We start from the raw sequence: 12,230 nt of genomic DNA, 5'->3' as shown, positions 1-12,230 counted from the left end.
TGGTTTAGTAGCACATGCCCAGAAGTACTAATGAGGTAAGCGACAAGCTGTATGGCCCAGACCCTTTAACAGATTATTTAATAAACAGCAGACACAAGAATCCAAACTCTAGTTCGAAACAGGGATACCTCTGAATGCTTGGCTGCACCACAGAGAATTAGAACTGATTCAATACTGCAAAAAGTGTTTGTGAAATTCATGTGGAATCACAGGAGATGCTTGATCTGACAATGCCCATATCCCATTTTATTTGGCGATCAGAGAATTTGAGTGAATGGGTTTTTGTTTGTATGAATGTCTAAGGAATGGCTGTTTCTTTATAAAAATACCCATACTCATGTGTAAACACCGGTATTCATGCATCTATTACAGTCTCTACTATTCTTTACGAAGTTTACATATACTATGGTGATGAGCACGGTATGAATGCTCAGCTAGCTAACTAGCTGAATCACTCACTGGTCATCATTTTGTATTCCTTATTTTCTTGTTTAAAAACATCCAGAGAGCAGAACAATGCTATGTGATTTAGATGACCAGCCACACACCATGAATAGTAAAAAGCTGAAGTGGACAGCTCACGAACAACCCACAGGTTGAAACTGGCTTGTCCAAACTGCTCAGCAAATCCTTACAAATAACAAATACATTGGCAGAAATCAGGATCAATCTGCAAAGAAGTAATGGGCAGAATTATTCACACCAAATAGATTGCACAGCTCCATAAAGAATCTGTCAGAACCATGAGTGTGAAATCTGAGGATCTGGAAATTTTATGCACATGATTTAATACATGGATGTTCATAGACTCATGGAATATCAGGGTTGGAAGATACCTCAGATGGTCATCTAGTCCAACCCCTGGCTCAAAGCAGGACCAATCCCCACCTAAATCATCCCAGCCAGGGCTTTGTCAAGCCTGACCTTAAAAACCTCTAAGGCAGGAGATTCCACCACCTCCTTACGTAACCCATTCCAGTGCTTCACCACTCTCCAAGTGAAAAGTTTTTCCTAATATCCAACCTAAACCTCTCCCACTGCAACTTGAGACCACTACTCCTTGTTCTGTCATCTGGTACCACTGAGAACAGTCTAGATCCACCCTTTTTCGAACCCCCTTTCAGGTAGTTGAAAGCAGCTATCAAATCCCCCCTCATTCTTCTCTTCTGCAGACTAAACAATCCCAGTTTCCTCAGCCTCTCCTCATATGTCATGTGCTCCAGCCCCCTAATCATTTTTGTTGCCCTCTGCTGGACTCTTTCCAATTTTTCCACATCCTTCTTCTAGTGTGGGGCCCAAAACTGGACACAGTACTCCAGTATCATATTTGATAAATATGCATTAGCTCATTTGTATAAACCCCTAACAAAATCCATGACTCCCCCATGTAGCCTTTTAAAAAAATACATAAATACAAAATTACTAAATTCAGTTTAAGCACAATGTGTGCTGCTCCTGTTGCTACAGTTTCAAGCTCCACAGAGAGAAAATCACCTCGGTTGCTTTTTTCAAATTTGGAGACTCCAGGAACACACAAAGATCAAGGATAGTGACCACAACCATAATCACAGGTACAAAGTCTTATCTCTACTACAGGTTTTATTAAAGCAATAAATAAAGTTGCAAGATGCATGGGTAATTGCATACATAAAGAAATGCATAAAGAAATCTTACAAATACCCATACAATGACTAACACTGTAGTCAGACTCACATCCCCGACAATATTCCAGGATCTGATATATCTCTCAACAGATAATCATTGATAGAAAGGTGGCTCCTGATGAGGTTTCGTATGGATCTTCCCTGGGGGAGTCCCACTTTTACCCAACCAGAGAACTTTTCATATTGTTGTTCTGACCACACCTAACAACTTATGCATATGTTTGAGGGTTTCAACTCTATTGTCCTTATCTACTTTTCCACACTCTATGGATAGTCGGGTGCCTCATTTTTCTTAGGTTCCCTTTAGTTCCCCTAATTCGTATTAGCATCCACACACAACATGTGTCCATGGTAACCTACAGAACAGAACTTTCCATGATGTTACAATCAGGTGTTTTGTGGTCTAGGACAGTAAATTGCGGGCTATTTTTCCATAACGTCGCCTATTGGCACATCCTTTCCAGTAGTTTTGTAACCTTACTGGCATAGGGTTATTCCTAGGTCACCCATTCATGCAAGGGTTCTAAAGCGTACGGCCTGGTATGGTTGAGCTAAAATCTTACAGGACTCAGCCTGTAGGCCTTGCATTACAGCCATGCCTCACTTATCTACCTCCTACAGTCACCAGTCTTAAACACTTGTCAATCTTATACTTCTATAAGCTTACAACTGAAATCTATTTAGCATACAATGATTATGTATGAAATATCACATGATATGACTGTAACACTAAATAACGCAATGAAAAATGGATGATAAAAGGAACTAATTGGCTATCAACCCTCTAATGTTCTATCCATCAATTTCTCCCCACTGCTGCCCCTATACTTCCCTCTCTCTGGCTCTGTCCTTGGATTCACCCTGTCTTCCTTGTCATCTCTCTCTCTCTCTGGTTCCCTCCTTTCCTTTAACTTTCACCTGTCCTCTCCCGCTCTGAGTCTCTCCTTCCTCCAGCTACCTCCACTTCTTTATGATTATCATTTGTATTGTGACAGTCGCTAAGAGTCCTAGTCACAGACCAGGACCTCATTGTGCTAGGTGCTGTACAAGCACAGAACAAAAAGATGTCCCCTGCCCCAAAGAGCTTCCAATCTGAGTATAAGATGACAGAAAACAGACAGATACCGACAGATGGGAGAGTACAAGGCAACTATTGACAGTATATTGGCAGCCTCACCACTATCAAGTTTATTGTAGGCCCCCCTGTAAAGGAGGGATTTGAAGGCAGATACTGAGGTAGTTTTGTGAGTGGTTATGGTATGGGGAGCTCCTCCCAGGCGTGAGGGGCAGCATGGGAGAATGCATGGTAGTGCTTGTATGAATATTTAACAAGTGGGCAGCGGGCTGATCAGAGGCAGGAGCCAACATTTCACTAGTGAATGACAGATGATAGGTAGCATGGGGATAGCCCATGGAGGGTCTTGAAAGCGGAGACAAGTAGCTTATGTTTGATGTGATAGCGAAGAGGCCAGAGGAGGGATGCAAAGAGAGGGGTCACATGGTCAGTGTGATGGGTAAGAGAATGATCCCTGCAGCAACATTCTGCATGAATATGTGTGGGGCAAGACCAGAGAAAAGGATGTTGCAGTAACTGAGATGCGAGACTATGAGAGTTTGGATGAGAGTTTTAGCAGGGTGGACGGCAAGCCATAGCTTAGAGGTGTTAGGCGGAAATGTTTAGACAAAGCTGTGATGTGAGGCCCTTGCTCCCACCACAGCCTGATGTACAGGGATCCATGCCTCCCACCTGCTCTGGGCTGAGCCTCTGCCTCTCCCACTACCACATTGGCAACTGTCTGGACAGTTGGCTGCCTATGCTACTCTGCAGGGGGAATGAGGTGGAGGTCCTTGCCAGAGGGCAAATTTCAGGCCCCCTCTCCAAGTCCTGAGCTTTTCAAACATGAGCTTTGGACAGCCACTCAGGTGCTTACAGAAGGGCATAAAAATTAGGAACCTCTGGAGAAATGTAACAGGTTTGGAGAATTGCGCAAACAAGCAGGAAGGTCACCTGACACTGCTCCTTCCACTCCAGCACGCAATTAACATCAGCACCTCTCTAGCGTAAAGTGGGTCTTTCTCAGCTCCTCGACAGTTCCTTTTAACTAATGGTATTAGCAGCAACACCCTTTAAGTTTACACATGAGCTAGGAAAGACATTTTTCCAAAATGCTGCCAGTTCAAAAAATAAAAAAAGCCCCAAATACACAAAAAGGGCCTGATTTTCTCCATTGCCTTGCACCTTGCATGACTCACTCAGAGCTGGCCCAAGTGGGCGTGAAACGCGGCCAACTCAGAATAGGCGTGTGTTCCACCAGCTTTGTAAGTGAAGATCCAGGGTTCATGGCAGCAGAGAGTCAGGCTCACTGACTGTATGTAGGTAGATATGAGAACTCTATTACAACGCATGTGTGCATCAATCTAAGGCCATGTCTACACTGCATAGCTTCCTAGTATAAGTCGCAGTTTAGATGGTGAGGCACTGCTTAGGCAAGTAGGGTAAAGACACATCAGAATCTTAGGGCATGTATCCTGCACAGCTCTCTACATGCCCAAGCAGTGCATCCCACATCTGATCTGCTATTTTTCAGCAGTGTAGTGTCCCTCTGCTTCCCCACTGTTGGAGCCTTTCCCTGCAGCAAGGAGAGACTCTGGCAGCAGGGAAAGACTCTGGCAGTGGGGAGGAAAAGGGGGAAAGGCTCCTGCAACTCCTCAGATACCTGTGGGTTCCTTTCCCCTCTGCCTCCCCCCTGCCAGAACCTTTCATTGCCTCATGTAGCTAAACATCCTATTGTGGACACAGACTGCTTTTAACTGCATCTCCATCACTACAGTTAATCCACCTTCCCGAGAGGCAGTACTTAGGTTGACAGAAGAATTCTTCCATCAACCTAGCACCGTCTACAACAGAACTTAGTTTGGATAACTACATCACTCAGGAGTGTGGATTTTTCACACCCAAGAGCAACGTAGCTGGGTTGAGTGAACATTTTAGTGTAGATATGACCTAAGAGATTTGCTCAAGGTTACAAAGGAAGTCTGTGACAGAGTAGGGGACTAAATATGGGTCTCCTGAGTCCCAGCCTAGCTCCCACTGTAGCATTTTTCCATGCTGTATCTACGTACTGTACCTATTAGGTTTATGTTTTAATAAATGGTTCCAGGGGTTTTATTAGTGGTTACTCTATTGTTAGTTTACAGTTAACTTATAACCATCTACAGCATCTTCTATTGATTTGCTTATAACCATTTGTGAAATGTATTACTCGTATCTGGAATGTGCTTATAACACCCATTAATCATTTATAAATGGAACCTTAATGCAAAGTGTGACCAGCATCAGTGTATACATGTATACCAGATTTCATATAGAATATATACTCCATCATGGTATAGCAGCCACTTTGGTGTCCCATTGCTAAAAGGTGGATTAGGAGCAGAAAGCACATGGGATGTCTTGATCTGAACTGTGAGAGCTGTTTGTTTTGATGACTGTCCCCAAGGGAGACGATGAAAACAGAGACAAAACAGAGATGTCTTTGAGTTGTCTGAGGCTGCCGCATCAGGGTTTGGCATCAGACAGCAGCCAGTCTGCAGAGCAGGCTTTGTTCTCTTGCTGCCAGCATATGTTGCTAAGCGGAGGTGATGTACAGCAGATACAACCAAGCAGCAGGCAGTGGAGGGAATAATATCCTATTATGGGGTTTTCTTCCCTCACATTCCACATGCTCAAGCTTTTGGAGACAATGGAGCTGTTGAGAATGCTTATGGGAAGGGGGTAGGTTTAGAAGATAAAATAAAAAAAAGAGCAAGTTAAAAATCACTTAGAAAAGTTAGATGCCTGCAAGTCACCAGGGCCTGATGAAATGCATCCTAGAATACTCAAGGAGTTAATAGAGGAGGTATCTGAGCCTCTAGTTATTATCTTTGGAAAGTCATGGGAGACAGAAGAGATTCCAGAAGACTGGAAAAGGGCAAATATAGTGCCCATCTATAAAAAGGGAAATAAAAACAACCCAGGAAACTACAGACCAGTTAGTTTAACTTCTGTGCCAGGGAAGATAATGGAGCAAGTTAATTAAAGAAATCATCTGCAAACACTTGGAAGGTGGTAAGGTGATAGGGAATAGCCAGCATGGATTTGTAAACAACAAATCGTGTCAAACCAATCTGATAGCTTTCTTTGATAGGATAACGAGTCTTGTGGATAAGGGAGAAGCGGTGGATGTGGTATACCTAGACTTTAGTAAGGTATTTGATACGGTCTCACATGATATCCTTATCGATAAACTAGGCAAATACAATTTAGAGGGGGCTACTATAAGGTGGGTGCATAACTGGCTGGATAACCGTACTCAGAGAGTGGTTATTAATGGCTCCCAATCCTGCTGGAAAGGTATAACAAGTGGGGTTCCGCAGGGGTCTGTTTTGGGACCGGCTCTGTTCAATATCTTCATCAAAGACTTAAATGTTGGCATAGAAAGTATGCTTATTAAGTTTACAGACGATACCAGACTGGGAGGGATTGCAACTGCTTTGGAGGACAGGGTCAAAATTCAAAATGATCTGGACAAATTGGAGAAATGGTCTGAGGTAAACCGGATGAAGTTCAATAAAGACAAATGCAAAGTGCTCCACTTAGGAAGGGACAATCAGTTTCACACATACGGAATGGGAAGAGACTGTCTAGGAAGGAGTATGGCAGAAAGAGATCTAGTGGGGGTCATAGTGGACCACAAGCTAAATATGAGTCAACAGTGTGATACTGTTGCAAAAAAAGCAAACGTGATTCTGGGATGCATTAACAGGTGTGTTGTAAACAAGACGCGAGAAGTCATTCTTCCGCTCTACTCTGCGCTGGTTAGGCCTCAACTGGAGTATTGTGTCCAGTTTTGGGCACCACATATCAAGAAAGATGTGGAGAAATTGGAGAGTGTCCAGAGAAGAGCAACAAGAATGATTAAAGGTCTTGAGAACATGACCTATGAAGGAAGGCTGAAAGAATTGGGTTTATTTAGTTTGGAAAAGAGAAGACTGAGAGGGGACATGATAGCAGTTTTCAGGTATCTAAAAGGGTGTCATCAGGAGGAGGGAGAAAACTTGTTCACCTTAGTCTCTAATGATAGAACAAGAAGCAATGGGCTTAAACTGCAGCAAGGGAGATTTAGGTTGGTCATTAGGAAAAAGTTCCTAACTGTCAGGGTAGTGAAAACACTGGACTAAATTGCCTAGGGAGGTTGTGGAATCTCCATCTCTGGCGATATTTAAGAGTAGGTTAGATAAATGTCTATCAGGGATGATCTAGACAGTATTTGGTCCTGCCATGAGGGCAGGGGACTGGACTCGATGACCTCTCGAGGTCCCTTCCAGTCCTAGAGTCTATAAATCTATGAACTTGGTAAATTAAGAACTTTTATTTATTGTAATGTTTTGCTGTTGTTCACTAGTTAGCAGTGACAGCTAGAGCTGGTCAGAAATTTTCCAGCAGTCCAGTTCTCTGTTGGAAAATGCCTGTCCATCTAAATTGAAAAGTTCCAGGGGAACGTGTAGATTTTGATGCAGTTCCAACAGAAACCTAGCAGAATACCCAAGTTTCCTGCCAGCTTGCCTGTCTGGCTGCTCAGCAATCCACCTGGCAGGCTGCCAAGAGCCTGGAAACACAAATAACCCTGGCTCCCAGGCTTGTAGCTCCTCAGTAGTCTGGGCTCCAAGGATGCCTGGCTCTAGGGCAGACTACCAGGTAAAGCTCTAGCCTACTAGGCAGCTTGCCTGCTGGGCTTCTGGGGAGACACAGCTCCCATGGTTTCCCACAGAGGAGGCCAGCCATTGCCCCCCCCCCCCCCAACCACCGCCCAGCTGCCTCCTTAGGCTGCCCTCTTGGTGGACAGCTGGGTGGATGAGCTACCTGGCTCTCTCACTGCCAACTGCCCAGCTGTTCTGTGACAATTTCTAAGATTGGTTTTTTGTTTTGGTTTTAGTTGGTTTTGGTTTTTTTCATTTCACAAAGGAACTATTTTTCCCCCCAAAACTCAGAATTTTATCACTCACGTCGGATGCTAGCACCTAACAATTATAGGACCTTACATCCCAAAAGATCCAAAAGCCTTTCTCTTCACTCACAACTCGAAATGGAGCCGCCTCTGTGGCAGAACACGGCAGTTGTTTAACATTGGCCAGAATAACACAACTAAGCTGTCTCTGTCCTTATGCAAAATGTAATGAGGTCTTTGGGGATAATAGATCAACATCTCCTTCAAAATATGTCACTTCTAGCAGTATATTGCTGGGGCACTGTTTCAGTGCTGACTTGGAGGGAAAATTTGCTGCCATCTGGATTACCACCACCAATCTCTGCAGGACTTGGCAGTCAGGATAAGGGCTCCATCATGCTAGACACAATACAAACACAAAGGAAGATGCATTTCTTTCCCCAAAGAACTTATAGTCTAAATACAGAGAAAAGGTGGTGGAAAGGGATACACACATACACAGATTGATCAGGATGATGGACACATGGCTTGTGAGTTCCAATTTTTTGTTCAGCATTAGATGTTTTTGGGAGCCTACCTCCTGTGTACAGATCAGGCCCAAGGCTGCTGAAGTTGTTAGATAAGATTAGTACAAAACCTAAGATGGTTAGTATGACTGCATTCGTTTTTACAGGCCATAGGCGTTTGTTACACTGTGTTTTATATGCACTTTTTTTTTTCTGGTGGGGTAAATATTTTTAATTTTTTAAGAAGTGGCAACTTGGTGAAAAAGTTCAGTCCAAAAAAGGCTAAAGATGATGCAAAGAACTGTGAAGCAGTGCCCTGCCCTCCGATCCCTCCCTGCATGCCTCCTACAACACAGGCAAAATCTCTGGGTAAGACAGAAACCAGCATAATCTCTGTTCCAGTCAAGGTATCCCCTTCATCTGGATGGACACTACTGCCAGACAGCCATATTGTGTGCAGTGAATTGCAGTTGATGATTGCGCAAGTCAATTCACCCTCCGCAGCTGTGGGACCAAGATTTCATCCAATCCATGTAGCAATATATGGCTCTGTTTTGTGGGGCCGATTTTGTTGAATTAAACTTCCTTTATCCTCCCTCTGCCCTATTCCAGCTTGAAAGGCCTGGTATGTTGGCTCACCTTCCTCTCGGCTATCTGGGCCACTCTTCTCTGCTCTGACCTGATCTTTTTGCTGGGAGTTGACACTGTTCCTATTCACAGGCTAATTTCCTTCAAAACCAGCTAGCCTGTTAGCCTCTCCTCTACAGCTCCTTCCATGGAGGCTGCATCTCCTCTAGGCTTGGCCCACTGCCACAGACTTCTCTCCTTTAGGCCCATCTTACACCCGATTCACAGCCTCAGCATTCTTTTAGCTGCCCATTCATCCCACTCTTTGTTTCACCTCTCATGGGACAATAGACACTTGACCTAATTTACAACTTTTTTCTAGGCAGGGAATTGCTTGCATGACTGCTGTTCAGGGGCAGTTAAGAAGCTATACTGGAGTTCATGTGAATAGCTAGTAGTAAAAGTGTGTCATTCCTCCTTTTTTGACTGCTTGGATGGTATTAACTAGTTATATGGTTCATAGGAAACAGGCATTTAGCTCCCCTTATAAATACATACCACAACATTTTGCAGCAATAGCCCATAGCACTAACCACTGTGTTGTCCGCTGTAGTTTTTCCCTTACTAGAATACAGCAGGGCTTTGTGAGAAGGGCAGTTATGTCCCCGAGGATATGTCTACATGGCAATAAAGAATGCACAGCACCAAGTTTCAGCGTCCAGGTCAGCTGACCTGGGCGAATGGGGCTCTGGCTGTGGGACTATAAAACTGCAGTGTAGACATTTGAGCTTCAGCTGGAGCCCAGGCTCCGAAACCCAATAAGGAGGGAGGATCTCAGAGCCCAAATATATACACAGCATTTTATAGCCCCACAGCCCAAGCCCATGTCATCTGAGCTAGGATGGCCATGGCTGTGCTGTGGGTCTTTTATCACAGTGTAGCGTACCCTCTGTGATTAAAATGCGTGGTCTAAATGCCAGCATAGAGGCCTGGGGATGTGGACTATTAGAGTATGTCTACACTGCACACTAAGCCCAGGCTCTGACTCAGGTTTGAGTCCAAGCAACGACTTCTGTCGGACTTGGACTATGAAAATCAATCTGACTTGGTTCAGCCGGCTCTCAGGACCTGAGTCCTAGGATCCTAATAGGGGGCTGGGTCAGAGGCCCAGTCCCACTGTGATTTGGCTCCAAGCCTTGTCATTTTGCAGTCTGGATGCAACTCAAGCTGTGGACCCAAGTCAGAAGGTCTGCATCGTATAGTATGGATGTGTTTGTATGGCTGTGGGCTCCGAGTCCAGCAAGTCCACAAGCCTGGGTCCCACCAGCCTAGGTTTGCAACACAGCGTAGACATAGCCTTTGGTTCTATTCAAGGCTCTGCCATTTCCTTGACATGCAATTGTGGGAAGGTCACCTAAACTCTTTGTGCCTCAGAGTCCCCCTCTGAAAAAGGGGGGTGATGGTATCAGTCTGACAGGAAAGTTCTGATCTTTCATCAGTTAATGCCTGAATAAAGCTTCAAGATCCTTGGATGAAACTGACAAAGTGCAAAGTATTCCGTAATTGTTTTTATCTAAGAATCCTGTTGCCTTCCCAAGTAAAATGAATTTAGCAGCACTGGATTCAGTGCCTAATTAACTGTAGTTTTCATTAGAAACGTCACACTTATATTCTGGCATGAGCTCATGTCACTGGCAGTCTCTAGAGAGAGAAAGAACCAAAGCAGAGTGGTCATTCCTGCTGCGTAAGCTAGAGTAATACTTGAACTTCTTTGGTCTCACTGTACTCTCCAGTATCAGGATGAAGCCATTAGCAAAGCAATGACTCAGGGTGCTTCCTTTGACCTGTGTAACCAGCAGACCAGACAAAAGACCCAGGTTACAAGGCAATGCCAGTGACTGAAATGTCAAGACTAAGCATCCACTCGACTTTCTAAAAAAACCAAGAGCAAAGCCACAAAAGAAGCTGAAATGATTTTCCCTGGGATTCAGACGGCGATGAAATTCTCACCTCCTTAGGAGTATATGCATGCAGGGGCGGCTCCAGGCCCCAGCACGCCAAGTGTGTGCTTGGGGCGGCAAGCCGTGGGGGGCGCTCTGCCAGCGCTGCGAGGGCAGCAGGCAGGCTGCCTCCGGTGGCTTGCCTGCGGAAGGTCCACTGATCCCACGGCTTCGGTGGACCTCCCGCAGGCATGCCTGCGGAGGGTCCGCTGGTCCCGCAGCTTCGGCGGACCTCCCACAGGCATGCCTGCGCCTGCAGGAGGTCCGCCAAAGCCGCGGAACCAGTGGACCCTCCACAGGCAAACTGCTGGAGGCAGCCTGCCTGCCGTGCTTGGGGCGGCAAAATCCCTAGAGCCACCCCTGTATGCATGATGGGAAGGGAGGAAGGAAGACGCTTCCTTAAGAGTGAGCCGCCAACTTGCAGGACTTTTCTTGCCAACAGTGGAATGGAGATCAGAGTCTGGCTCACAGCTTACGAAGCATTTTGATACCTTTGCACAGAAAAGCAACCCATAAAGGCTAAACATTTCAAACACGCAATTGTCTTCATTTCAGTTCAACTCACATATTACTTTTCTACAACATACCACGCACCCTTCATTTTAATTTGCAAGGGGCCTTATTCTCATTTGCACTAAGGTAGTGTAGAGTGGGCCTGAATTGGTTGTTAAATGTAATCTAAGCAAGCGTAAATGACAAACAGGCGTGTGTTCTTTAAGAGAGTCCAGATACAACCACAACAAATAAAAAGCAACAAACATGAATTATTCTGCTTATCTGCACCACTCAATCTAATGAGGTTAAATTCTAGTAGTGAGCTTGAATCACATAAACAGCTTTCAGTTTTCTTCATTCCTAGTTCCTTCTCCCCTCTTTCCTGTCTTTTTCTCCACTCCAGCCACGCTATCTAGCACGGTAATGACATTTAATGATACAGCACAGAAAAGCTACAGCTTAGGAAAACAAGCAGCTTTTAAAAAGGAAAACTCTTGATGTTGCTAGAAGCGATATCGCTGAGATGAGATGGTGGTAGGAAGGCTAAAAACTCTCTCCCTTTATGGTCCTGGATCGAAACCAAGCAATGGCATGTTAATCTACTGCGGTCTCACTCATACATGCAAAGTTCTATTTAAATGACGCTTTTAAGACTTGATATAATAAATCGTTCAGTTGACTGAGCCCAGAATTACAAACCAGTGTCCCTTTGAGTGACTGGAAAATATATTCATTCTCCATGGGTCTCCTAATCAGAGTTTGCATATTCATGAAATAAAATAGTCTTCCTGCAGCTAACACTTCTTACCCTATAGCTGGTTTCAACTACTTCTGTATCAAACATGAAGCCAAAACCTTGACCACTCATGGCTAGCACTGGGTGAAATTTTTAGAAGAAGAGTTTATTCACTGAAAAATTCAGGATCAATTGATCCCAAACTACAATTATGATGCATAGTTTCAGACAGTTGCCAAATGGACATAAGGAGAAGCTGGTGATCATCGGCATGC

The 12,230-nt window shown here is 44.6% G+C and overlaps 1 protein-coding gene across 5 annotated transcripts in view; it reads right to left on the bottom strand.

Moving 5' to 3' along the window:
- The window catches only part of LOC127053391 (VPS10 domain-containing receptor SorCS1-like), a 481,836-nt gene that overhangs the window by 246,011 nt on the left and 223,595 nt on the right, over positions 1 to 12,230 (bottom strand). The gene's annotated exons all lie outside the window — the stretch shown is intronic.

This window comes from Gopherus flavomarginatus, chromosome 6 (genome assembly GCF_025201925.1).
Source record: "Gopherus flavomarginatus isolate rGopFla2 chromosome 6, rGopFla2.mat.asm, whole genome shotgun sequence".
In the NCBI taxonomy this organism is placed as follows: Eukaryota; Metazoa; Chordata; order Testudines; family Testudinidae; genus Gopherus; species Gopherus flavomarginatus.
This window is presented reverse-complemented; position numbering and strand designations above follow the sequence as displayed.